This window comes from Carassius gibelio, chromosome A11, assembly GCF_023724105.1.
Source record: "Carassius gibelio isolate Cgi1373 ecotype wild population from Czech Republic chromosome A11, carGib1.2-hapl.c, whole genome shotgun sequence".
In the NCBI taxonomy this organism is placed as follows: domain Eukaryota; kingdom Metazoa; phylum Chordata; class Actinopteri; order Cypriniformes; family Cyprinidae; genus Carassius; species Carassius gibelio.
In genome coordinates this window covers 24,749,277-24,776,428 of record NC_068381.1, presented here as the reverse complement: position 1 = coordinate 24,776,428, position 27,152 = coordinate 24,749,277, and the positions used below count along the sequence as shown (strand labels likewise).

Below are 27,152 nucleotides of genomic sequence, written 5' to 3'. Positions count from 1 at the left end.
GCTGTGAGAAAGCCAGCTCCAAGCCAAAACATTGGTGGGAACATGAAAAAAACACCTCCTTCGAGCCGGAGTTGAACCAGCGACCTAAGGATGGCCAACACTCCAACCTACAGTCCTCCGCTCTACCAGCTGAGCTATCGAAGGGGCTAAGAGCTAGTCAGAACCTCGACATATCAGGGTTCTGTAGCTCTACTGCTGGCCAAAAAGTCACTTCTGGTGCAGGAAGATTTGCTGGATTTTTGAGGAGGGAAGCAAAAAGGAGCATGCATTCCCATACCGGGAGTTGAACCCGGGCCGCCTGGGTGAAAACCAGGAATCCTAACCGCTAGACCATATGGGATCTGAACACTTTAAACTGGCCATGGGCTTCTGGCGCACTTTCCATACATGTGGTCAGCGTGGGCGCAGGACCTTGTAGTGGCCTGTTGCTTTAGTTCTGTGACTGTAACAATGTGATAATAATTTGGCAAAACAAGAATTATCCAAAAGGACGGTTTTCTGAATTATATAGTGTTGTATGCATTCAGGGAATCTGTTTTTTCACTCAACCCGGGGGTTCAGTGTATTTGGGCAGATTCCTGTGATTGCAGAATTGATTCCTCAAACTGGTAATTAAGCTCTTGTCCAAGTGAAAATACTCGTGTCATCCATTTGAAAACACACACGGCAACCTTTATCTAGAGGAAAAACTGGAGTCAACCCCTGGCTGCGTATGAGAAAACCAGGAATCCTAACTGCTAGACCATATGGGAACTGGCCAGCTTTAACTGGCCACAAGCTTGTGGGCCACTTTCCATAAATGTGGCCAGTGTGGGCGCAGGGTTTTGTAGTGGCCTGTTGCTTTTGGTGTGTGACTGTAACAATGTGATAATAATTTGGCAATACAAGAATCATCCGAAGGGACGGTTTACTGAAATATATAGTGTTGCATGCATTCAAGGGACATGTTTGTTGACTCACACATGGTTCAGTTTTTTGGCCAGAATCCTGTGATTGCTGAATTTATACCTCGAACTGGTAATTAAGGTCTTGTCCAGGTGAAAATACTTGTGTCATGCATCTGAAAACACACATGGCAACCGTTATCTAGAGGAAAAACTGCCTATCGTCGGTCTGTCAAGGTACAAAACTGACATGTTGTGAGGTTAATAATGAAAGTGAGACCAATTTTTAATATGCTGATTATTCGCTCGTTCAGTTTAATGCAGATTACAAATTATTCTCAATGTCCAGGTGGCAATTAGTGATAAGGCTTCAAAATGGCAAGCCTGTGACATCAAAACCACATGGCATTGCACCCTTCAAAGTAGTAAAGCGGTTACAGAGTAGCGATGAAATTGTTCTTTCTAGAATCAACTGGCCCACCAGCCTGCATTTTGTGAGACGAATGGCAATACCAAAGCATGTCCGTGTCTCCCCTAGACATCGGAATGGGTGTGCAGAATGTGCCTTTTTTTGGAAAAAATAGAAGAATGCCTAGAGAGTTGCCAATTCTTTTGGACTTTGGAGAAAAAAAACACAACAACAAAATAAGCCGGAGAAAAACAAGCACAGAGCGAGCCAGCCAGGAGTCGAACCTAGAATCTTCTGATCCTTAGTCAGACGCGTTATCCATTGCGCCACTGGCCCACCATTAGTAAAGACCCCCGATTGTTACAGACTTGTTGGTTTTCGATGTGACGGTGGCAAGCATTGATGTCTGCTCATTCTCACCTTGTTATCAGGAGAACAGACTACCAGCCCACCATCCCACAAGCCCACGAGCCCTCCAGCCCTCCTGCCCACCAGCCCACGAGCCCTCCAGCCCACCATCCATCCCTGGTGGTCTAGTGGTTAGGATTCGGCGCTCTCACCGCCGCGGCCCGGGTTCGATTCCCGGTCAGGGAAAGCTCTTTTGCCTTCCAATTGTGGACTGCGAATTCAAGCTCTGCTGACAGCTGTGAGAAAGCCAGCTCCAAGCCAAAACATTGGTGGGAACATGAAAAAAACACCTCCTTCGAGCCGGAGTTGAACCAGCGACCTAAGGATGGCCAACACTCCAACCTACAGTCCTCCGCTCTACCAGCTGAGCTATCGAAGGGGCTAAGGGCTAGTCAGAACCTCGACATATCAGGGTTCTGTAGCTCTACTGCTGGCCAAAAAGTCACTTCTGGTGCAGGAAGATTTGCTGGATTTTTGAGGAGGGAAGCAAAAAGGAGCATGCATTCCCATACCGGGAGTTGAACCCGGGCCGCCTGGGTGAAAACCAGGAATCCTAACCGCTAGACCATATGGGATCTGGACACTTTAAACTGGCCATGGGCTTCTGGCGCACTTTCCATACATGTGGTCAGCGTGGGCGCAGGACCTTGTAGTGGCCTGTTGCTTTAGTTCTGTGACTGTAACAATGTGATAATAATTTGGCAAAACAAGAATTATCCAAAAGGACGGTTTTCTGAATTATATAGTGTTGTATGCATTCAGGGAATCTGTTTTTTCACTCAACCCGGGGGTTCAGTGTATTTGGGCAGATTCCTGTGATTGCAGAATTGATTCCTCAAACTGGTAATTAAGCTCTTGTCCAAGTGAAAATACTTGTGTCATGCATCTGAAAACACACACGGCAACCTTTATCTAGAGGAAAAACTGGAGTCAACCCCTGGCTGCGTACGAGAAAACCAGGAATCCTAACTGCTAGACCATATGGGAACTGGCCAGCTTTAACTGGCCACAAGCTTGTGGGCCACTTTCCATAAATGTGGCCAGTGTGGGCGCAGGGTTTTGTAGTGGCCTGTTGCTTTTGGTGTGTGACTGTAACAATGTGATAATAATTTGGCAATACAAGAATCATCCGAAGGGACGGTTTACTGAAATATATAGTGTTGCATGCATTCAAGGGACATGTTTGTTGACTCACACATGGTTCAGTTTTTTGGCCAGAATCCTGTGATTGCTGAATTTATACCTCGAACTGGTAATTAAGGTCTTGTCCAGGTGAAAATACTTGTGTCATGCATCTGAAAACACACATGGCAACCGTTATCTAGAGGAAAAACTGCCCATCGTCGGTCTGTCAAGGTACAAAACTGACATGTTGTGAGGTTAATAATGAAAGTGAGACCAATTTTTAATATGCTGATTATTCGCTCGTTCAGTTTAATGCAGATTACAAATTATTCTCAATGTCCAGGTGGCAATTAGTGATAAGGCTTCAAAATGGCAAGCCTGTGACATCAAAACCACATGGCATTGCACCCTTCAAAGTAGTAAAGCGGTTACAGAGTAGCGATGAAATTGTTTATTCTAGAATCAACTGGCCCACCAGCCTGCATTTTGTGAGACGAATGGCAATACCAAAGCATGTCCGTGTCTCCCCTAGACATCGGAATGGGTGTGCAGAATGTGCCTTTTTTTGGAAAAAATAGAAGAATGCCTAGAGAGTTGCCTTTTCTTTTGGACTTTTGAGAAAAAAAACACAACAACAAAATAAGCCGGAGAAAAACAAGCACAGAGCGAGCCAGCCAGGAGTCGAACCTAGAATCTTCTGATCCGTAGTCAGATGCGTTATCCATTGCGCCACTGACCCACCAAAAGTAAAGACCCCCGATTGTTACAGACTTGTTGGTTTTCGATGTGACGATGGCAAGCATTGATGTCTGCTCATTCTCACCTTGTTATCAGGAGAACAGACTACCAGCCCTCCAGCCCTCCAGCCCTCCAGCCCACCAGCCCATTAGCCCAGCAGCCCACCAGCCCAGCAGCCCACGAGCCCTCCAGCCCTCCCTGGTGGTCTAGTGGTTAGGATTCGGCGCTCTCACCGCCGCGGCCCGGGTTCGATTCCCGGTCAGGGAAAGTTCTTTTGCCTTCCAATTGTGGACTGCGAATTCAAGCTCTGCTGACAGCTGTGAGAAAGCCAGCTCCAAGCCAAAACATTGGTGGGAACATGAAAAAAACACCTCCTTCGAGCCGGAGTTGAACCAGCGACCTAAGGATGGCCAACACTCCAACCTACAGTCCTCCGCTCTACCAGCTGAGCTATCGAAGGGGCTAAGGGCTAGTCAGAACCTCGACATATCAGGGTTCTGTAGCTCTACTGCTGGCCAAAAAGTCACTTCTGGTGCAGGAAGATTTGCTGGATTTTTGAGGAGGGAAGCAAAAAGGAGCATGCATTCCCATACCGGGAGTTGAACCCAGGCCGCCTGGGTGAAAACCAGGAATCCTAACCGCTAGACCATATGGGATCTGAACACTTTAAACTGGCCATGGGCTTCTGGCGCACTTTCCATACATGTGGTCAGCGTGGGCGCAGGACCTTGTAGTGGCCTGTTGCTTTAGTTCTGTGACTGTAACAATGTGATAATAATTTGGCAAAACAAGAATTATCCAAAAGGACGGTTTTCTGAATTATATAGTGTTGTATGCATTCAGGGAATCTGTTTTTTCACTCAACCCGGGGGTTCAGTGTATTTTGGCAGATTCCTGTGATTGCAGAATTGATTCCTCAAACTGGTAATTAAGCTCTTGTCCAAGTGAAAATACTCGTGTCATCCATTTGAAAACACACACGGCAACCTTTATCTAGAGGAAAAACTGGAGTCAACCCCTGGCTGCGTATGAGAAAACCAGGAATCCTAACTGCTAGACCATATGGGAACTGGCCAGCTTTAACTGGCCACAAGCTTGTGGGCCACTTTCCATAAATGTGGCCAGTGTGGGCGCAGGGTTTTGTAGTGGCCTGTTGCTTTTGGTGTGTGACTGTAACAATGTGATAATAATTTGGCAATACAAGAATCATCCGAAGGGACGGTTTACTGAAATATATAGTGTTGCATGCATTCAAGGGACATGTTTGTTGACTCACACATGGTTCAGTTTTTTGGCCAGAATCCTGTGATTGCTGAATTTATACCTCGAACTGGTAATTAAGGTCTTGTCCAGGTGAAAATACTTGTGTCATGCATCTGAAAACACACATGGCAACCGTTATCTAGAGGAAAAACTGCCTATCGTCGGTCTGTCAAGGTACAAAACTGACATGTTGTGAGGTTAATAATGAAAGTGAGACCAATTTTTAATATGCTGATTATTCGCTCGTTCAGTTTAATGCAGATTACAAATTATTCTCAATGTCCAGGTGGCAATTAGTGATAAGGCTTCAAAATGGCAAGCCTGTGACATCAAAACCACATGGCATTGCACCCTTCAAAGTAGTAAAGCGGTTACAGAGTAGCGATGAAATTGTTCTTTCTAGAATCAACTGGCCCACCAGCCTGCATTTTGTGAGACGAATGGCAATACCAAAGCATGTCCGTGTCTCCCCTAGACATCGGAATGGGTGTGCAGAATGTGCCTTTTTTTGGAAAAAATAGAAGAATGCCTAGAGAGTTGCCAATTCTTTTGGACTTTGGAGAAAAAAAACACAACAACAAAATAAGCCGGAGAAAAACAAGCACAGAGCGAGCCAGCCAGGAGTCGAACCTAGAATCTTCTGATCCTTAGTCAGACGCGTTATCCATTGCGCCACTGGCCCACCATTAGTAAAGACCCCCGATTGTTACAGACTTGTTGGTTTTCGATGTGACGGTGGCAAGCATTGATGTCTGCTCATTCTCACCTTGTTATCAGGAGAACAGACTACCAGCCCACCATCCCACAAGCCCACGAGCCCTCTAGCCCTCCTGCCCACCAGCCCACCATCCATCCCTGGTGGTCTAGTGGTTAGGATTCGGCGCTCTCACCGCCGCGGCCCGGGTTCGATTCCCGGTCAGGGAAAGCTCTTTTGCCTTCCAATTGTGGACTGCGAATTCAAGCTCTGCTGACAGCTGTGAGAAAGCCAGCTCCAAGCCAAAACATTGGTGGGAACATGAAAAAAACACCTCCTTCGAGCCGGAGTTGAACCAGCGACCTAAGGATGGCCAACACTCCAAACTACAGTCCTCCGCTCTACCAGCTGAGCTATCGAAGGGGCTAAGGGCTAGTCAGAACCTCGACATATCAGGGTTCTGTAGCTCTACTGCTGGCCAAAAAGTCACTTCTGGTGCAGGAAGATTTGCTGGATTTTTGAGGAGGGAAGCAAAAAGGAGCATGCATTCCCATACCGGGAGTTGAACCCGGGCCGCCTGGGTGAAAACCAGGAATCCTAACCGCTAGACCATATGGGATCTGGACACTTTAAACTGGCCATGGGCTTCTGGCGCACTTTCCATACATGTGGTCAGCGTGGGCGCAGGACCTTGTAGTGGCCTGTTGCTTTAGTTCTGTGACTGTAACAATGTGATAATAATTTGGCAAAACAAGAATTATCCAAAAGGACGGTTTTCTGAATTATATAGTGTTGTATGCATTCAGGGAATCTGTTTTTTCACTCAACCCGGGGGTTCAGTGTATTTGGGCAGATTCCTGTGATTGCAGAATTGATTCCTCAAACTGGTAATTAAGCTCTTGTCCAAGTGAAAATACTTGTGTCATGCATCTGAAAACACACACGGCAACCTTTATCTAGAGGAAAAACTGGAGTCAACCCCTGGCTGCGTACGAGAAAACCAGGAATCCTAACTGCTAGACCATATGGGAACTGGCCAGCTTTAACTGGCCACAAGCTTGTGGGCCACTTTCCATAAATGTGGCCAGTGTGGGCGCAGGGTTTTGTAGTGGCCTGTTGCTTTTGGTGTGTGACTGTAACAATGTGATAATAATTTGGCAATACAAGAATCATCCGAAGGGACGGTTTACTGAAATATATAGTGTTGCATGCATTCAAGGGACATGTTTGTTGACTCACACATGGTTCAGTTTTTTGGCCAGAATCCTGTGATTGCTGAATTTATACCTCGAACTGGTAATTAAGGTCTTGTCCAGGTGAAAATACTTGTGTCATGCATCTGAAAACACACATGGCAACCGTTATCTAGAGGAAAAACTGCCCATCGTCGGTCTGTCAAGGTACAAAACTGACATGTTGTGAGGTTAATAATGAAAGTGAGACCAATTTTTAATCCGCAAAATTGCTGATTATTCGCTCGTTCAGTTTAATGCAGATTACAAATTATTCTCAATGTCCAGGTGGCAATTAGTGATAAGGCTTCAAAATGGCAAGCCTGTGACATCAAAACCACATGGCATTGCACCCTTCAAAGTAGTAAAGCGGTTACAGAGTAGCGATGAAATTGTTCTTTCTAGAATCAACTGGCCCACCAGCCTGCATTTTGTGAGACGAATGGCAATACCAAAGCATGTCCGTGTCTCCCCTAGACATCGGAATGGGTGTGCAGAATGTGCCTTTTTTTGGAAAAAATAGAAGAATGCCTAGAGAGATGCCTTTTCTTTTGGACTTTGGAGAAAAAAAACACAACAACAAAATAAGCCGGAGAAAAACAAGCACAGAGCGAGCCAGCCAGGAGTCGAACCTAGAATCTTCTGATCCGTAGTCAGACGCGTTATCCATTGCGCCACTGGCCCACCATTAGTAAAGACCCCCGATTGTTACAGACTTGTTGGTTTTCGATGTGACGGTGGCAAGCATTGATGTCTGCTCATTCTCACCTTGTTATCAGGAGAACAGACTACCAGCCCTCCAGCCCACCAGCCCACCAGCCCACAAGCCCACGAGCCCTCCAGCCCTCATGCCCACCAGCCCACGAGCCCTCCAGCCCACCATCCATCCCTGGTGGTCTAGTGGTTAGGATTCGGTGCTCTCACCGCCGCGGCCCGGGTTCGATTCCCGGTCAGGGAAAGCTCTTTTGCCTTCCAATTGTGGACTGCGAATTCAAGCTCTGCTGACAGCTGTGAGAAAGCCAGCTCCAAGCCAAAACATTGGTGGGAACATGAAAAAAACACCTCCTTCAAGCCGGAGTTGAACCAGCGACCTAAGGATGGCCAACACTCCAACCTACAGTCCCCCGCTCTACCAGCTGAGCTATCGAAGGGGCTAAGGGCTAGTCAGAACCTCGACATATCAGGGTTCTGTAGCTCTACTGCTGGCCAAAAAGTCACTTCTGGTGCAGGAAGATTTGCTGGATCAGAACCTCGACATATCAGGGTTCTGTAGCTCTACTGCTGGCCAAAAAGTCACTTCTGGTGCAGGAAGATTTGCTGGATTTTTGAGGAGGGAAGCAAAAAGGAGCATGCATTCCCATACCGGGAGTTGAACCCGGGCCGCCTGGGTGAAAACCAGGAATCCTAACCGCTAGACCATATGGGATCTGGACACTTTAAACTGGCCATGGGCTTCTGGCGCACTTTCCATACGTGTGGTCAGCGTGGGCGCAGGACCTTGTAGTGGCCTGTTGCTTTAGTTCTTTATAGTTTTTCACTCAACCCGGGGGTTCAGTGTATTTGGGCAGATTCCTGTGATTGCAGAATTGATTCCTCAAACTGGTAATTAAGCTCTTGTCCAAGTGAAAATACTTGTGTCATGCATCTGAAAACACACATGGCAACCGTTATCTAGAGGAAAAACTGCCTATCGTCGGTCTGTCAAGGTACAAAACTGACATGTTGTGAGGTTAATAATGAAAGTGAGACCAATTTTTAATCCGCAAAATTGCTGATTATTCGCTCGTTCAGTTTAATGCAGATTACAAATTATTCTCAATGTCCAGGTGGCAATTAGTGATAAGGCTTCAAAATGGCAAGCCTGTGACATCAAAACCACATGGCATTGCACCCTTCAAAGTAGTAAAGCGGTTAAAGAGTAGCGATGAAATTGTTCTTTCTAGAATCAACTGGCCCACCAGCCTGCATTTTGTGAGACGAATGGCAATACCAAAGCATGTCCGAGCCCACGAGCCCACGAGCCCTCCAGCCCTCCTGCCCACCAGCCCACGAGCCCTCCAGCCCACCATCCATCCCTGGTGGTCTAGTGGTTAGGATTCGGTGCTCTCACCGCCGCGGCCCGGGTTCGATTCCAGGGAAAGCTCTTTTGCCTTCCAATTGTGGACTGCGAATTCAAGCTCTGCTGACAGCTGTGAGAAAGCCAGCTCCAAGCCAAAACATTAGTGGGAACATGAAAAAAACACCTCCTGCAAGCCGGAGTTGAACCAGCGACCTAAGGCGACCTGCAAGCCGGAGTTGAACCAGCGACCTAAGGATGGCCAACACTCCAACCTACAGTCCCCCGCTCTACCAGCTGAGCTATCGAAGGGGCTAAGGGCTAGTCAGAACCTCGACATATCAGGGTTCTGTAGCTCTACTGCTGGCCAAAAAGTCACTTCTGGTGCAGGAAGATTTGCTGGATCAGAACCTCGACATATCAGGGTTCTGTAGCTCTACTGCTGGCCAAAAAGTCACTTCTGGTGCAGGAAGATTTGCTGGATTTTTGAGGAGGGAAGCAAAAAGGAGCATGCATTCCCATACCGGGAGTTGAACCCGGGCCGCCTGGGTGAAAACCAGGAATCCTAACCGCTAGACCATATGGGATTTGGACACTTTAAACTGGCCATGGGCTTCTGGCGCACTTTCCATACATGTGGTCAGCGTGGGCGCAGGACCTTGTAGTGGCCTGTTGCTTTAGTTCTGAGACTGTAACAATGTGATAATAATTTGGCAAAACAAGAATTATGCAAAAGGACGGTTTTCTGAATTATATAGTGTTGTATGCATTCAGGGAATCTGTTTTTTCACTCAACCCGGGGGTTCAGTGTATTTGGGCAGATTCCTGTGATTGCAGAATTGATTCCTCAAACTGGTAATTAAGCTCTTGTCCAAGTGAAAATACTCGTGTCATCCATTTGAAAACACACACGGCAACCTTTATCTAGAGGAAAAACTGGAGTCAACCCCTGGCTGCGTACAAGAAAACCAGGAATCCTAACTGCTAGACCATATGGGAACTGGCCAGCTTTAACTGGCCACAAGCTTGTGGGCCACTTTCCATAAATGTGGCCAGTGTGGGCGCAGGGTTTTGTAGTGGCCTGTTGCTTTTGGTGTGTGACTGTAACAATGTGATAATAATTTGGCAATACAAGAATCATCCGAAGGGACGGTTTACTGAAATATATAGTGTTGCATGCATTCAAGGGACATGTTTGTTGACTCACACATGGTTCAGTTTTTTGGCCAGAATCCTGTGATTGCTGAATTTATACCTCGAACTGGTAATTAAGGTCTTGTCCAGGTGAAAATACTTGTGTCATGCATCTGAAAACACACATGGCAACCGTTATCTAGAGGAAAAACTGCCTATCGTCGGTCTGTCAAGGTACAAAACTGACATGTTGTGAGGTTAATAATGAAAGTGAGACCAATTTTTAATATGCTGATTATTCGCTCGTTCAGTTTAATGCAGATTACAAATTATTCTCAATGTCCAGGTGGCAATTAGTGATAAGGCTTCAAAATGGCAAGCCTGTGACATCAAAACCACATGGCATTGCACCCTTCAAAGTAGTAAAGCGGTTACAGAGTAGCGATGAAATTGTTCTTTCTAGAATCAACTGGCCCACCAGCCTGCATTTTGTGAGACGAATGGCAATACCAAAGCATGTCCGTGTCTCCCCTAGACATCGGAATGGGTGTGCAGAATGTGCCTTTTTTTGGAAAAAATAGAAGAATGCCTAGAGAGTTGCCTTTTCTTTTGGACTTTGGAGAAAAAAAACACAACAACAAAATAAGCCGGAGAAAAACAAGCACAGAGCGAGCCAGCCAGGAGTCGAACCTAGAATCTTCTGATCCCTAGTCAGACGCGTTATCCATTGCGCCACTGGCCCACCATTAGTAAAGACCCCCGATTGTTACAGACTTGTTGGTTTTCGATGTGACGGTGGCAAGCATTGATGTCTGCTCATTCTCACCTTGTTATCAGGAGAACAGACTACCAGCCCTCCAGCCCACCAGCCCACCATCCCACAAGCCCACGAGCCCTCCAGCCCTCCTGCCCACCAGCCCACGAGCCCTCCAGCCCACCATCCATCCCTGGTGGTCTAGTGGTTAGGATTCGGTGCTCTCACCGCCGCGGCCCGGGTTCGATTCCCGGTCAGGGAAAGCTCTTTTGCCTTCCAATTGTGGACTGCGAATTCAAGCTCTGCTGACAGCTGTGAGAAAGCCAGCTCCAAGCCAAAACATTGGTGGGAACATGAAAAAAACACCTCCTTCGAGCCGGAGTTGAACCAGCGACCTAAGGATGGCCAACACTCCAACCTACAGTCCTCCGCTCTACCAGCTGAGCTATCGAAAGGGCTAAGGGCTAGTCAGAACCTCGACATATCAGGGTTCTGTAGCTCTACTGCTGGCCAAAAAGTCACTTCTGGTGCAGGAAGATTTGCTGGATCAGAACCTCGACATATCAGGGTTCTGTAGCTCTACTGCTGGCCAAAAAGTCACTTCTGGTGCAGGAAGATTTGCTGGATTTTTGAGGAGGGAAGCAAAAAGGAGCATGCATTCCCATACCGGGAGTTGAACCCGGACCGCCTGGGTGAAAACCAGGAATCCTAACCGCTAGACCATATGGGATTTGGACACTTTAAACTGGCCATGGGCTTCTGGCGCACTTTCCATACATATGGTCAGCGTGGGCGCAGGACCTTGTAGTGGCCTGTTGCTTTAGTTCTGTGACTGTAACAATGTGATAATAATTTGGCAAAACAAGAATTATGCAAAAGGACGGTTTTCTGAATTATATAGTGTTGTATGCATTCAGGGAATCTGTTTTTTCACTCAACCCGGGGGTTCAGTGTATTTGGGCAGATTCCTGTGATTGCAGAATTGATTCCTCAAACTGGTAATTAAGCTCTTGTCCAAGTGAAAATACTCGTGTCATCCATTTGAAAACACACACGGCAACCTTTATCTAGAGGAAAAACTGGAGTCAACCCCTGGCTGCGTACAAGAAAACCAGGAATCCTAACTGCTAGACCATATGGGAACTGGCCAGCTTTAACTGGCCACAAGCTTGTGGGCCACTTTCCATAAATGTGGCCAGTGTGGGCGCAGGGTTTTGTAGTGGCCTGTTGCTTTTGGTGTGTGACTGTAACAATGTGATAATAATTTGGCAATACAAGAATCATCCGAAGGGACGGTTTACTGAAATATATAGTGTTGCATGCATTCAAGGGACATGTTTGTTGACTCACACATGGTTCAGTTTTTTGGCCAGAATCCTGTGATTGCTGAATTTATACCTCGAACTGGTAATTAAGGTCTTGTCCAGGTGAAAATACTTGTGTCATGCATCTGAAAACACACATGGCAACCGTTATCTAGAGGAAAAACTGCCTATCGTCGGTCTGTCAAGGTACAAAACTGACATGTTGTGAGGTTAATAATGAAAGTGAGACCAATTTTTAATATGCTGATTATTCGCTCGTTCAGTTTAATGCAGATTACAAATTATTCTCAATGTCCAGGTGGCAATTAGTGATAAGGCTTCAAAATGGCAAGCCTGTGACATCAAAACCACATGGCATTGCACCCTTCAAAGTAGTAAAGCGGTTACAGAGTAGCGATGAAATTGTTTATTCTAGAATCAACTGGCCCACCAGCCTGCATTTTGTGAGACGAATGGCAATACCAAAGCATGTCCGTGTCTCCCCTAGACATCGGAATGGGTGTGCAGAATGTGCCTTTTTTTGGAAAAAATAGAAGAATGCCTAGAGAGTTGCCTTTTCTTTTGGACTTTTGAGAAAAAAAACACAACAACAAAATAAGCCGGAGAAAAACAAGCACAGAGCGAGCCAGCCAGGAGTCGAACCTAGAATCTTCTGATCCGTAGTCAGATGCGTTATCCATTGCGCCACTGACCCACCAAAAGTAAAGACCCCCGATTGTTACAGACTTGTTGGTTTTCGATGTGACGATGGCAAGCATTGATGTCTGCTCATTCTCACCTTGTTATCAGGAGAACAGACTACCAGCCCTCCAGCCCTCCAGCCCTCCAGCCCACCAGCCCACTAGCCCAGCAGCCCACCAGCCCAGCAGCCCACCAGCCCAGCAGCCCACGAGCCCTCCAGCCCTCCCTGGTGGTCTAGTGGTTAGGATTCGGCGCTCTCACCGCCGCGGCCCGGGTTCGATTCCCGGTCAGGGAAAGTTCTTTTGCCTTCCAATTGTGGACTGCGAATTCAAGCTCTGCTGACAGCTGTGAGAAAGCCAGCTCCAAGCCAAAACATTGGTGGGAACATGAAAAAAACACCTCCTTCGAGCCGGAGTTGAACCAGCGACCTAAGGATGGCCAACACTCCAACCTACAGTCCTCCGCTCTACCAGCTGAGCTATCGAAGGGGCTAAGGGCTAGTCAGAACCTCGACATATCAGGGTTCTGTAGCTCTACTGCTGGCCAAAAAGTCACTTCTGGTGCAGGAAGATTTGCTGGATTTTTGAGGAGGGAAGCAAAAAGGAGCATGCATTCCCATACCGGGAGTTGAACCCGGGCCGCCTGGGTGAAAACCAGGAATCCTAACCGCTAGACCATATGGGATCTGAACACTTTAAACTGGCCATGGGCTTCTGGCGCACTTTCCATACATGTGGTCAGCGTGGGCGCAGGACCTTGTAGTGGCCTGTTGCTTTAGTTCTGTGACTGTAACAATGTGATAATAATTTGGCAAAACAAGAATTATCCAAAAGGACGGTTTTCTGAATTATATAGTGTTGTATGCATTCAGGGAATCTGTTTTTTCACTCAACCCGGGGGTTCAGTGTATTTGGGCAGATTCCTGTGATTGCAGAATTGATTCCTCAAACTGGTAATTAAGCTCTTGTCCAAGTGAAAATACTCGTGTCATCCATTTGAAAACACACACGGCAACCTTTATCTAGAGGAAAAACTGGAGTCAACCCCTGGCTGCGTATGAGAAAACCAGGAATCCTAACTGCTAGACCATATGGGAACTGGCCAGCTTTAACTGGCCACAAGCTTGTGGGCCACTTTCCATAAATGTGGCCAGTGTGGGCGCAGGGTTTTGTAGTGGCCTGTTGCTTTTGGTGTGTGACTGTAACAATGTGATAATAATTTGGCAATACAAGAATCATCCGAAGGGACGGTTTACTGAAATATATAGTGTTGCATGCATTCAAGGGACATGTTTGTTGACTCACACATGGTTCAGTTTTTTGGCCAGAATCCTGTGATTGCTGAATTTATACCTCGAACTGGTAATTAAGGTCTTGTCCAGGTGAAAATACTTGTGTCATGCATCTGAAAACACACATGGCAACCGTTATCTAGAGGAAAAACTGCCTATCGTCGGTCTGTCAAGGTACAAAACTGACATGTTGTGAGGTTAATAATGAAAGTGAGACCAATTTTTAATATGCTGATTATTCGCTCGTTCAGTTTAATGCAGATTACAAATTATTCTCAATGTCCAGGTGGCAATTAGTGATAAGGCTTCAAAATGGCAAGCCTGTGACATCAAAACCACATGGCATTGCACCCTTCAAAGTAGTAAAGCGGTTACAGAGTAGCGATGAAATTGTTCTTTCTAGAATCAACTGGCCCACCAGCCTGCATTTTGTGAGACGAATGGCAATACCAAAGCATGTCCGTGTCTCCCCTAGACATCGGAATGGGTGTGCAGAATGTGCCTTTTTTTGGAAAAAATAGAAGAATGCCTAGAGAGTTGCCAATTCTTTTGGACTTTGGAGAAAAAAAACACAACAACAAAATAAGCCGGAGAAAAACAAGCACAGAGCGAGCCAGCCAGGAGTCGAACCTAGAATCTTCTGATCCTTAGTCAGACGCGTTATCCATTGCGCCACTGGCCCGCCATTAGTAAAGACCCCCGATTGTTACAGACTTGTTGGTTTTCGATGTGAAGGTGGCAAGCATTGATGTCTGCTCATTCTCACCTTGTTATCAGGAGAACAGACTACCAGCCCACCATCCCACAAGCCCACGAGCCCTCCAGCCCTCCTGCCCACCAGCCCACGAGCCCTCCAGCCCACCATCCATCCCTGGTGGTCTAGTGGTTAGGATTCGGCGCTCTCACCGCCGCGGCCCGGGTTCGATTCCCGGTCAGGGAAAGCTCTTTTGCCTTCCAATTGTGGACTGCGAATTCAAGCTCTGCTGACAGCTGTGAGAAAGCCAGCTCCAAGCCAAAACATTGGTGGGAACATGAAAAAAACACCTCCTTAGAGCCGGAGTTGAACCAGCGACCTAAGGATGGCCAACACTCCAACCTACAGTCCTCCGCTCTACCAGCTGAGCTATCGAAGGGGCTAAGGGCTAGTCAGAACCTCGACATATCAGGGTTCTGTAGCTCTACTGCTGGCCAAAAAGTCACTTCTGGTGCAGGAAGATTTGCTGGATTTTTGAGGAGGGAAGCAAAAAGGAGCATGCATTCCCATACCGGGAGTTGAACCCGGGCCGCCTGGGTGAAAACCAGGAATCCTAACCGCTAGACCATATGGGATCTGGACACTTTAAACTGGCCATGGGCTTCTGGCGCACTTTCCATACATGTGGTCAGCGTGGGCGCAGGACCTTGTAGTGGCCTGTTGCTTTAGTTCTGTGACTGTAACAATGTGATAATAATTTGGCAAAACAAGAATTATCCAAAAGGACGGTTTTCTGAATTATATAGTGTTGTATGCATTCAGGGAATCTGTTTTTTCACTCAACCCGGGGGTTCAGTGTATTTGGGCAGATTCCTGTGATTGCAGAATTGATTCCTCAAACTGGTAATTAAGCTCTTGTCCAAGTGAAAATACTTGTGTCATGCATCTGAAAACACACACGGCAACCTTTATCTAGAGGAAAAACTGGAGTCAACCCCTGGCTGCGTACGAGAAAACCAGGAATCCTAACTGCTAGACCATATGGGAACTGGCCAGCTTTAACTGGCCACAAGCTTGTGGGCCACTTTCCATAAATGTGGCCAGTGTGGGCGCAGGGTTTTGTAGTGGCCTGTTGCTTTTGGTGTGTGACTGTAACAATGTGATAATAATTTGGCAATACAAGAATCATCCGAAGGGACGGTTTACTGAAATATATAGTGTTGCATGCATTCAAGGGACATGTTTGTTGACTCACACATGGTTCAGTTTTTTGGCCAGAATCCTGTGATTGCTGAATTTATACCTCGAACTGGTAATTAAGGTCTTGTCCAGGTGAAAATACTTGTGTCATGCATCTGAAAACACACATGGCAACCGTTATCTAGAGGAAAAACTGCCCATCGTCGGTCTGTCAAGGTACAAAACTGACATGTTGTGAGGTTAATAATGAAAGTGAGACCAATTTTTAATCCGCAAAATTGCTGATTATTCGCTCGTTCAGTTTAATGCAGATTACAAATTATTCTCAATGTCCAGGTGGCAATTAGTGATAAGGCTTCAAAATGGCAAGCCTGTGACATCAAAACCACATGGCATTGCACCCTTCAAAGTAGTAAAGCGGTTAAAGAGTAGCGATGAAATTGTTCTTTCTAGAATCAACTGGCCCACCAGCCTGCATTTTGTGAGACGAATGGCAATACCAAAGCATGTCCGTGTCTCCCCTAGACATCGGAATGGGTGTGTAGAATGTGCCTTTTTTTGGAAAAAATAGAAGAATGCCTAGAGAGATGCCTTTTTATTTTGGACTTTGGAGAAAAAAAACACAACAACAAAATAAGCCGGAGAAAAACAAGCACAGAGCGAGCCAGCCAGGAGTCGAACCTAGAATCTTCTGATCCGTAGTCAGACGCGTTATCCATTGCGCCACTGGCCCACCATTAGTAAAGACCCCCGATTGTTACAGACTTGTTGGTTTTCGATGTGACGGTGGCAAGCATTGATGTCTGCTCATTCTCACGTTGTTATCAGGAGAACAGACTACCAGCCCTCCAGCCCACCAGCCCACCAGCCCACAAGCCCACGAGCCCTCCAGCCCTCCTGCCCACCAGCCCACGAGCCCTCCAGCCCACCATCCATCCCTGGTGGTCTAGTGGTTAGGATTCGGTGCTCTCACCGCCGCGGCCCGGGTTCGATTCCCGGTCAGGGAAAGCTCTTTTGCCTTCCAATTGTGGACTGCGAATTCAAGCTCTGCTGACAGCTGTGAGAAAGCCAGCTCCAAGCCAAAACATTGGTGGGAACATGAAAAAAACACCTCCTTCAAGCCGGAGTTGAACCAGCGACCTAAGGATGGCCAACACTCCAACCTACAGTCCCCCGCTCTACCAGCTGAGCTATCGAAGGGGCTAAGGGCTAGTCAGAACCTCGACATATCAGGGTTCTGTAGCTCTACTGCTGGCCAAAAAGTCACTTCTGGTGCAGGAAGATTTGCTGGATCAGAACCTCGACATATCAGGGTTCTGTAGCTCTACTGCTGGCCAAAAAGTCACTTCTGGTGCAGGAAGATTTGCTGGATTTTTGAGGAGGGAAGCAAAAAGGAGCATGCATTCCCATACCGGGAGTTGAACCCGGGCCGCCTGGGTGAAAACCAGGAATCCTAACCGCTAGACCATATGGGATCTGAACACTTTAAACTGGCCATGGGCTTCTGGCGCACTTTCCATACATGTGGTCAGCGTGGGCGCAGGACCTTGTAGTGGCCTGTTGCTTTAGTTCTGTGACTGTAACAATGTGATAATAATTTGGCAAAACAAGAATTATCCAAAAGGACGGTTTTCTGAATTATATAGTGTTGTATGCATTCAGGGAATCTGTTTTTTCACTCAACCCGGGGGTTCAGTGTATTTGGGCAGATTCCTGTGATTGCAGAATTGATTCCTCAAACTGGTAATTAAGCTCTTGTCCAAGTGAAAATACTCGTGTCATCCATTTGAAAACACACACGGCAACCTTTATCTAGAGGAAAAACTGGAGTCAACCCCTGGCTGCGTATGAGAAAACCAGGAATCCTAACTGCTAGACCATATGGGAACTGGCCAGCTTTAACTGGCCACAAGCTTGTGGGCCACTTTCCATAAATGTGGCCAGTGTGGGCGCAGGGTTTTGTAGTGGCCTGTTGCTTTTGGTGTGTGACTGTAACAATGTGATAATAATTTGGCAATACAAGAATCATCCGAAGGGACGGTTTACTGAAATATATAGTGTTGCATGCATTCAAGGGACATGTTTGTTGACTCACACATGGTTCAGTTTTTTGGCCAGAATCCTGTGATTGCTGAATTTATACCTCGAACTGGTAATTAAGGTCTTGTCCAGGTGAAAATACTTGTGTCATGCATCTGAAAACACACATGGCAACCGTTATCTAGAGGAAAAACTGCCTATCGTCGGTCTGTCAAGGTACAAAACTGACATGTTGTGAGGTTAATAATGAAAGTGAGACCAATTTTTAATATGCTGATTATTCGCTCGTTCAGTTTAATGCAGATTACAAATTATTCTCAATGTCCAGGTGGCAATTAGTGATAAGGCTTCAAAATGGCAAGCCTGTGACATCAAAACCACATGGCATTGCACCCTTCAAAGTAGTAAAGCGGTTACAGAGTAGCGATGAAATTGTTCTTTCTAGAATCAACTGGCCCACCAGCCTGCATTTTGTGAGACGAATGGCAATACCAAAGCATGTCCGTGTCTCCCCTAGACATCGGAATGGGTGTGCAGAATGTGCCTTTTTTTGGAAAAAATAGAAGAATGCCTAGAGAGTTGCCTTTTCTTTTGGACTTTGGAGAAAAAAAACACAACAACAAAATAAGCCGGAGAAAAACAAGCACAGAGCGAGCCAGCCAGGAGTCGAACCTAGAATCTTCTGATCCCTAGTCAGACGCGTTATCCATTGCGCCACTGGCCCACCATTAGTAAAGACCCCCGATTGTTACAGACTTGTTGGTTTTCGATGTGACGGTGGCAAGCATTGATGTCTGCTCATTCTCACCTTGTTATCAGGAGAACAGACTACCAGCCCTCCAGCCCACCAGCCCACCATCCCACAAGCCCACGAGCCCTCCAGCCCTCCTGCCCACCAGCCCACGAGCCCTCCAGCCCACCATCCATCCCTGGTGGTCTAGTGGTTAGGATTCGGTGCTCTCACCGCCGCGGCCCGGGTTCGATTCCCGGTCAGGGAAAGCTCTTTTGCCTTCCAATTGTGGACTGCGAATTCAAGCTCTGCTGACAGCTGTGAGAAAGCCAGCTCCAAGCCAAAACATTGGTGGGAACATGAAAAAAACACCTCCTTCGAGCCGGAGTTGAACCAGCGACCTAAGGATGGCCAACACTCCAACCTACAGTCCTCCGCTCTACCAGCTGAGCTATCGAAGGGGCTAAGGGCTAGTCAGAACCTCGACATATCAGGGTTCTGTAGCTCTACTGCTGGCCAAAAAGTCACTTCTGGTGCAGGAAGATTTGCTGGATCAGAACCTCGACATATCAGGGTTCTGTAGCTCTACTGCTGGCCAAAAAGTCACTTCTGGTGCAGGAAGATTTGCTGGATTTTTGAGGAGGGAAGCAAAAAGGAGCATGCATTCCCATACCGGGAGTTGAACCCGGACCGCCTGGGTGAAAACCAGGAATCCTAACCGCTAGACCATATGGGATTTGGACACTTTAAACTGGCCATGGGCTTCTGGCGCACTTTCCATACATATGGTCAGCGTGGGCGCAGGACCTTGTAGTGGCCTGTTGCTTTAGTTCTGTGACTGTAACAATGTGATAATAATTTGGCAAAACAAGAATTATGCAAAAGGACGGTTTTCTGAATTATATAGTGTTGTATGCATTCAGGGAATCTGTTTTTTCACTCAACCCGGGGGTTCAGTGTATTTGGGCAGATTCCTGTGATTGCAGAATTGATTCCTCAAACTGGTAATTAAGCTCTTGTCCAAGTGAAAATACTCGTGTCATCCATTTGAAAACACACACGGCAACCTTTATCTAGAGGAAAAACTGGAGTCAACCCCTGGCTGCGTACAAGAAAACCAGGAATCCTAACTGCTAGACCATATGGGAACTGGCCAGCTTTAACTGGCCACAAGCTTGTGGGCCACTTTCCATAAATGTGGCCAGTGTGGGCGCAGGGTTTTGTAGTGGCCTGTTGCTTTTGGTGTGTGACTGTAACAATGTGATAATAATTTGGCAATACAAGAATCATCCGAAGGGACGGTTTACTGAAATATATAGTGTTGCATGCATTCAAGGGACATGTTTGTTGACTCACACATGGTTCAGTTTTTTGGCCAGAATCCTGTGATTGCTGAATTTATACCTCGAACTGGTAATTAAGGTCTTGTCCAGGTGAAAATACTTGTGTCATGCATCTGAAAACACACATGGCAACCGTTATCTAGAGGAAAAACTGCCTATCGTCGGTCTGTCAAGGTACAAAACTGACATGTTGTGAGGTTAATAATGAAAGTGAGACCAATTTTTAATATGCTGATTATTCGCTCGTTCAGTTTAATGCAGATTACAAATTATTCTCAATGTCCAGGTGGCAATTAGTGATAAGGCTTCAAAATGGCAAGCCTGTGACATCAAAACCACATGGCATTGCACCCTTCAAAGTAGTAAAGCGGTTACAGAGTAGCGATGAAATTGTTTATTCTAGAATCAACTGGCCCACCAGCCTGCATTTTGTGAGACGAATGGCAATACCAAAGCATGTCCGTGTCTCCCCTAGACATCGGAATGGGTGTGCAGAATGTGCCTTTTTTTGGAAAAAATAGAAGAATGCCTAGAGAGTTGCCTTTTCTTTTGGACTTTTGAGAAAAAAAACACAACAACAAAATAAGCCGGAGAAAAACAAGCACAGAGCGAGCCAGCCAGGAGTCGAACCTAGAATCTTCTGATCCGTAGTCAGATGCGTTATCCATTGCGCCACTGACCCACCAAAAGTAAAGACCCCCGATTGTTACAGACTTGTTGGTTTTCGATGTGACGATGGCAAGCATTGATGTCTGCTCATTCTCACCTTGTTATCAGGAGAACAGACTACCAGCCCTCCAGCCCTCCAGCCCTCCAGCCCACCAGCCCACTAGCCCAGCAGCCCACCAGCCCAGCAGCCCACGAGCCCTCCAGCCCTCCCTGGTGGTCTAGTGGTTAGGATTCGGCGCTCTCACCGCCGCGGCCCGGGTTCGATTCCCGGTCAGGGAAAGTTCTTTTGCCTTCCAATTGTGGACTGCGAATTCAAGCTCTGCTGACAGCTGTGAGAAAGCCAGCTCCAAGCCAAAACATTGGTGGGAACATGAAAAAAACACCTCCTTCGAGCCGGAGTTGAACCAGCGACCTAAGGATGGCCAACACTCCAACCTACAGTCCTCCGCTCTACCAGCTGAGCTATCGAAGGGGCTAAGGGCTAGTCAGAACCTCGACATATCAGGGTTCTGTAGCTCTACTGCTGGCCAAAAAGTCACTTCTGGTGCAGGAAGATTTGCTGGATTTTTGAGGAGGGAAGCAAAAAGGAGCATGCATTCCCATACCGGGAGTTGAACCCGGGCCGCCTGGGTGAAAACCAGGAATCCTAACCGCTAGACCATATGGGATCTGAACACTTTAAACTGGCCATGGGCTTCTGGCGCACTTTCCATACATGTGGTCAGCGTGGGCGCAGGACCTTGTAGTGGCATGTTGCTTTAGTTCTGTGACTGTAACAATGTGATAATAATTTGGCAAAACAAGAATTATCCAAAAGGACGGTTTTCTGAATTATATAGTGTTGTATGCATTCAGGGAATCTGTTTTTTCACTCAACCCGGGGGTTCAGTGTATTTGGGCAGATTCCTGTGATTGCAGAATTGATTCCTCAAACTGGTAATTAAGCTCTTGTCCAAGTGAAAATACTCGTGTCATCCATTTGAAAACACACACGGCAACCTTTATCTAGAGGAAAAACTGGAGTCAACCCCTGGCTGCGTATGAGAAAACCAGGAATCCTAACTGCTAGACCATATGGGAACTGGCCAGCTTTAACTGGCCACAAGCTTGTGGGCCACTTTCCATAAATGTGGCCAGTGTGGGCGCAGGGTTTTGTAGTGGCCTGTTGCTTTTGGTGTGTGACTGTAACAATGTGATAATAATTTGGCAATACAAGAATCATCCGAAGGGACGGTTTACTGAAATATATAGTGTTGCATGCATTCAAGGGACATGTTTGTTGACTCACACATGGTTCAGTTTTTTGGCCAGAATCCTGTGATTGCTGAATTTATACCTCGAACTGGTAATTAAGGTCTTGTCCAGGTGAAAATACTTGTGTCATGCATCTGAAAACACACATGGCAACCGTTATCTAGAGGAAAAACTGCCTATCGTCGGTCTGTCAAGGTACAAAACTGACATGTTGTGAGGTTAATAATGAAAGTGAGACCAATTTTTAATATGCTGATTATTCGCTCGTTCAGTTTAATGCAGATTACAAATTATTCTCAATGTCCAGGTGGCAATTAGTGATAAGGCTTCAAAATGGCAAGCCTGTGACATCAAAACCACATGGCATTGCACCCTTCAAAGTAGTAAAGCGGTTACAGAGTAGCGATGAAATTGTTCTTTCTAGAATCAACTGGCCCACCAGCCTGCATTTTGTGAGACGAATGGCAATACCAAAGCATGTCCGTGTCTCCCCTAGACATCGGAATGGGTGTGCAGAATGTGCCTTTTTTTGGAAAAAATAGAAGAATGCCTAGAGAGTTGCCAATTCTTTTGGACTTTGGAGAAAAAAAACACAACAACAAAATAAGCCGGAGAAAAACAAGCACAGAGCGAGCCAGCCAGGAGTCGAACCTAGAATCTTCTGATCCTTAGTCAGACGCGTTATCCATTGCGCCACTGGCCCACCATTAGTAAAGACCCCCGATTGTTACAGACTTGTTGGTTTTCGATGTGACGGTGGCAAGCATTGATGTCTGCTCATTCTCACCTTGTTATCAGGAGAACAGACTACCAGCCCACCATCCCACAAGCCCACGAGCCCACCAGCCCACGAGCCCTCCAGCCCACCATCCATCCCTGGTGGTCTAGTGGTTAGGATTCGGCGCTCTCACCGCCGCGGCCCGGGTTCGATTCCCGGTCAGGGAAAGCTCTTTTGCCTTCCAATTGTGGACTGCGAATTCAAGCTCTGCTGACAGCTGTGAGAAAGCCAGCTCCAAGCCAAAACATTGGTGGGAACATGAAAAAAACACCTCCTTCGAGCCGGAGTTGAACCAGCGACCTAAGGATGGCCAACACTCCAACCTACAGTCCTCCGCTCTACCAGCTGAGCTATCGAAGGGGCTAAGGGCTAGTCAGAACCTCGACATATCAGGGTTCTGTAGCTCTACTGCTGGCCAAAAAGTCACTTCTGGTGCAGGAAGATTTGCTGGATTTTTGAGGAGGGAAGCAAAAAGGAGCATGCATTCCCATACCGGGAGTTGAACCCGGGCCGCCTGGGTGAAAACCAGGAATCCTAACCGCTAGACCATATGGGATCTGGACACTTTAAACTGGCCATGGGCTTCTGGCGCACTTTCCATACATGTGGTCAGCGTGGGCGCAGGACCTTGTAGTGGCCTGTTGCTTTAGTTCTGTGACTGTAACAATGTGATAATAATTTGGCAAAACAAGAATTATCCAAAAGGACGGTTTTCTGAATTATATAGTGTTGTATGCATTCAGGGAATCTGTTTTTTCACTCAACCCGGGGGTTCAGTGTATTTGGGCAGATTCCTGTGATTGCAGAATTGATTCCTCAAACTGGTAATTAAGCTCTTGTCCAAGTGAAAATACTTGTGTCATGCATCTGAAAACACACACGGCAACCTTTATCTAGAGGAAAAACTGGAGTCAACCCCTGGCTGCGTACGAGAAAACCAGGAATCCTAACTGCTAGACCATATGGGAACTGGCCAGCTTTAACTGGCCACAAGCTTGTGGGCCACTTTCCATAAATGTGGCCAGTGTGGGCGCAGGGTTTTGTAGTGGCCTGTTGCTTTTGGTGTGTGACTGTAACAATGTGATAATAATTTGGCAATACAAGAATCATCCGAAGGGACGGTTTACTGAAATATATAGTGTTGCATGCATTCAAGGGACATGTTTGTTGACTCACACATGGTTCAGTTTTTTGGCCAGAATCCTGTGATTGCTGAATTTATACCTCGAACTGGTAATTAAGGTCTTGTCCAGGTGAAAATACTTGTGTCATGCATCTGAAAACACACATGGCAACCGTTATCTAGAGGAAAAACTGCCCATCGTCGGTCTGTCAAGGTACAAAACTGACATGTTGTGAGGTTAATTATGAAAGTGAGACCAATTTTTAATCCGCAAAATTGCTGATTATTCGCTCGTTCAGTTTAATGCAGATTACAAATTATTCTCAATGTCCAGGTGGCAATTAGTGATAAGGCTTCAAAATGGCAAGCCTGTGACATCAAAACCACATGGCATTGCACCCTTCAAAGTAGTAAAGCGGTTAAAGAGTAGCGATGAAATTGTTCTTTCTAGAATCAACTGGCCCACCAGCCTGCATTTTGTGAGACGAATGGCAATACCAAAGCATGTCCGTGTCTCCCCTAGACATCGGAATGGGTGTGTAGAATGTGCCTTTTTTTGGAAAAAATAGAAGAATGCCTAGAGAGATGCCTTTTCTTTTGGACTTTGGAGAAAAAAAACACAACAACAAAATAAGCCGGAGAAAAACAAGCACAGAGCGAGCCAGCCAGGAGTCGAACCTAGAATCTTCTGATCCGTAGTCAGACGCGTTATCCATTGCGCCACTGGCCCACCATTAGTAAAGACCCCCGATTGTTACAGACTTGTTGGTTTTCGATGTGACGGTGGCAAGCATTGATGTCTGCTCATTCTCACCTTGTTATCAGGAGAACAGACTACCAGCCCTCCAGCCCACCAGCCCACCAGCCCACAAGCCCACGAGCCCTCCAGCCCTCCTGCCCACCAGCCCACGAGCCCTCCAGCCCACCATCCATCCCTGGTGGTCTAGTGGTTAGGATTCGGTGCTCTCACCGCCGCGGCCCGGGTTCGATTCCCGGTCAGGGAAAGCTCTTTTGCCTTCCAATTGTGGACTGCGAATTCAAGCTCTGCTGACAGCTGTGAGAAAGCCAGCTCCAAGCCAAAACATTGGTGGGAACATGAAAAAAACACCTCCTTCAAGCCGGAGTTGAACCAGCGACCTAAGGATGGCCAACACTCCAACCTACAGTCCCCCGCTCTACCAGCTGAGCTATCGAAGGGGCTAAGGGCTAGTCAGAACCTCGACATATCAGGGTTCTGTAGCTCTACTGCTGGCCAAAAAGTCACTTCTGGTGCAGGAAGATTTGCTGGATCAGAACCTCGACATATCAGGGTTCTGTAGCTCTACTGCTGGCCAAAAAGTCACTTCTGGTGCAGGAAGATTTGCTGGATTTTTGAGGAGGGAAGCAAAAAGGAGCATGCATTCCCATACCGGGAGTTGAACCCGGGCCGCCTGGGTGAAAACCAGGAATCCTAACCGCTAGACCATATGGGATCTGAACACTTTAAACTGGCCATGGGCTTCTGGCGCACTTTCCATACATGTGGTCAGCGTGGGCGCAGGACCTTGTAGTGGCCTGTTGCTTTAGTTCTGTGACTGTAACAATGTGATAATAATTTGGCAAAACAAGAATTATCCAAAAGGACGGTTTTCTGAATTATATAGTGTTGTATGCATTCAGGGAATCTGTTTTTTCACTCAACCCGGGGGTTCAGTGTATTTGGGCAGATTCCTGTGATTGCAGAATTGATTCCTCAAACTGGTAATTAAGCTCTTGTCCAAGTGAAAATACTCGTGTCATCCATTTGAAAACACACACGGCAACCTTTATCTAGAGGAAAAACTGGAGTCAACCCCTGGCTGCGTATGAGAAAACCAGGAATCCTAACTGCTAGACCATATGGGAACTGGCCAGCTTTAACTGGCCACAAGCTTGTGGGCCACTTTCCATAAATGTGGCCAGTGTGGGCGCAGGGTTTTGTAGTGGCCTGTTGCTTTTGGTGTGTGACTGTAACAATGTGATAATAATTTGGCAATACAAGAATCATCCGAAGGGACGGTTTACTGAAATATATAGTGTTGCATGCATTCAAGGGACATGTTTGTTGACTCACACATGGTTCAGTTTATTGGCCAGAATCCTGTGATTGCTGAATTTATACCTCGAACTGGTAATTAAGGTCTTGTCCAGGTGAAAATACTTGTGTCATGCATCTGAAAACACACATGGCAACCGTTATCTAGAGGAAAAACTGCCTATCGTCGGTCTGTCAAGGTACAAAACTGACATGTTGTGAGGTTAATAATGGAAGTGAGACCAATTTTTAATATGCTGATTATTCGCTCGTTCAGTTTAATGCAGATTACAAATTATTCTCAATGTCCAGGTGGCAATTAGTGATAAGGCTTCAAAATGGCAAGCCTGTGACATCAAAACCACATGGCATTGCACCCTTCAAAGTAGTAAAGCGGTTACAGAGTAGCGATGAAATTGTTCATTCTAGAATCAACTGGCCCACCAGCCTGCATTTTGTGAGACGAATGGCAATACCAAAGCATGTCCGTGTCTCCCCTAGACATCGGAATGGGTGTGCAGAATGTGCCTTTTTTTGGAAAAAATAGAAGAATGCCTAGAGAGTTGCCTTTTCTTTTGGACTTTGGAGAAAAAAAAACACAACAACAAAATAAGCCGGAGAAAAACAAGCACAGAGCGAGCCAGCCAGGAGTCGAACCTAGAATCTTCTGATCCGTAGTCAGACGTGTTATCCATTGCGCCACTGGCCCACCAAAAGTAAAGACCCCCGATTGTTACAGACTTGTTGGTTTTCGATGTGACGGTGGCAAGCATTGATGTCTGCTCATTCTCACCTTGTTATCAGGAGAACAGACTACCAGCCCTCCAGCCCTCCAGCCCACCAGCCCAGCAGCCCACGGGCCCTCCAGCCCACCATCCCTCCCTGGTGGTCTAGTGGTTAGGATTCGGCGCTCTCACCGCCGCGGCCCGGGTTCGATTCCCGGTCAGGGAAAGCTCTTTTGCCTTCCAATTGTGGACTGCGAATTCAAGCTCTGCTGACAGCTGTGAGAAAGCCAGCTCCAAGCCAAAACATTGGTGGGAACATGAAAAAAACACCTCCTTCGAGCCGGAGTTGAACCAGCGACCTAAGGATGGCCAACACTCCAACCTACAGTCCTCCGCTCTACCAGCTGAGCTATCGAAGGGGCTAAGGGCTAGTCAGAACCTCGACATATCAGGGTTCTGTAGCTCTACTGCTGGCCAAAAAGTCACTTCTGGTGCAGGAAGATTTGCTGGATCAGAACCTCGACATATCAGGGTTCTGTAGCTCTACTG

At 46.8% G+C, this 27,152-nt stretch overlaps 13 non-coding genes across 13 annotated transcripts; 8 read left to right on the top strand and 5 right to left on the bottom strand.

Annotated features, from left to right (window-relative positions):
* The first annotated feature begins 1,815 nt into the window (after positions 1-1,815).
* On the top strand, positions 1,816-1,887 carry trnae-cuc (transfer RNA glutamic acid (anticodon CUC)). Its single transcript has one exon. It is a non-coding gene; the product is annotated as a tRNA-Glu (tRNA).
* Positions 1,888-3,759: 1,872 nt separating this feature from the next.
* trnae-cuc (transfer RNA glutamic acid (anticodon CUC)) lies at positions 3,760-3,831 on the top strand. Its single transcript has one exon. It is a non-coding gene; the product is annotated as a tRNA-Glu (tRNA).
* Positions 3,832-5,679: 1,848 nt separating this feature from the next.
* Positions 5,680-5,751, top strand: trnae-cuc (transfer RNA glutamic acid (anticodon CUC)). Its single transcript has one exon. It is a non-coding gene; the product is annotated as a tRNA-Glu (tRNA).
* A 1,613-nt stretch (positions 5,752-7,364) lies between these two features.
* trnar-acg (transfer RNA arginine (anticodon ACG)) lies at positions 7,365-7,437 on the bottom strand. Its single transcript has one exon. It is a non-coding gene; the product is annotated as a tRNA-Arg (tRNA).
* Positions 7,438-10,612: 3,175 nt separating this feature from the next.
* On the bottom strand, positions 10,613-10,685 carry trnap-agg (transfer RNA proline (anticodon AGG)). Its single transcript has one exon. It is a non-coding gene; the product is annotated as a tRNA-Pro (tRNA).
* Positions 10,686-12,926: 2,241 nt separating this feature from the next.
* Positions 12,927-12,998, top strand: trnae-cuc (transfer RNA glutamic acid (anticodon CUC)). Its single transcript has one exon. It is a non-coding gene; the product is annotated as a tRNA-Glu (tRNA).
* A 1,864-nt stretch (positions 12,999-14,862) lies between these two features.
* Positions 14,863-14,934, top strand: trnae-cuc (transfer RNA glutamic acid (anticodon CUC)). The gene has a single exon. It is a non-coding gene; the product is annotated as a tRNA-Glu (tRNA).
* Positions 14,935-16,548: 1,614 nt separating this feature from the next.
* On the bottom strand, positions 16,549-16,621 carry trnar-acg (transfer RNA arginine (anticodon ACG)). The gene has a single exon. It is a non-coding gene; the product is annotated as a tRNA-Arg (tRNA).
* Positions 16,622-18,579: 1,958 nt separating this feature from the next.
* Positions 18,580-18,652, bottom strand: trnap-agg (transfer RNA proline (anticodon AGG)). Its single transcript has one exon. It is a non-coding gene; the product is annotated as a tRNA-Pro (tRNA).
* Positions 18,653-20,877: 2,225 nt separating this feature from the next.
* Positions 20,878-20,949, top strand: trnae-cuc (transfer RNA glutamic acid (anticodon CUC)). The gene has a single exon. It is a non-coding gene; the product is annotated as a tRNA-Glu (tRNA).
* Positions 20,950-22,797: 1,848 nt separating this feature from the next.
* On the top strand, positions 22,798-22,869 carry trnae-cuc (transfer RNA glutamic acid (anticodon CUC)). Its single transcript has one exon. It is a non-coding gene; the product is annotated as a tRNA-Glu (tRNA).
* A 1,613-nt stretch (positions 22,870-24,482) lies between these two features.
* Positions 24,483-24,555, bottom strand: trnar-acg (transfer RNA arginine (anticodon ACG)). Its single transcript has one exon. It is a non-coding gene; the product is annotated as a tRNA-Arg (tRNA).
* A 2,202-nt stretch (positions 24,556-26,757) lies between these two features.
* trnae-cuc (transfer RNA glutamic acid (anticodon CUC)) lies at positions 26,758-26,829 on the top strand. The gene has a single exon. It is a non-coding gene; the product is annotated as a tRNA-Glu (tRNA).
* The last annotated feature ends 323 nt before the right edge of the window (positions 26,830-27,152 follow it).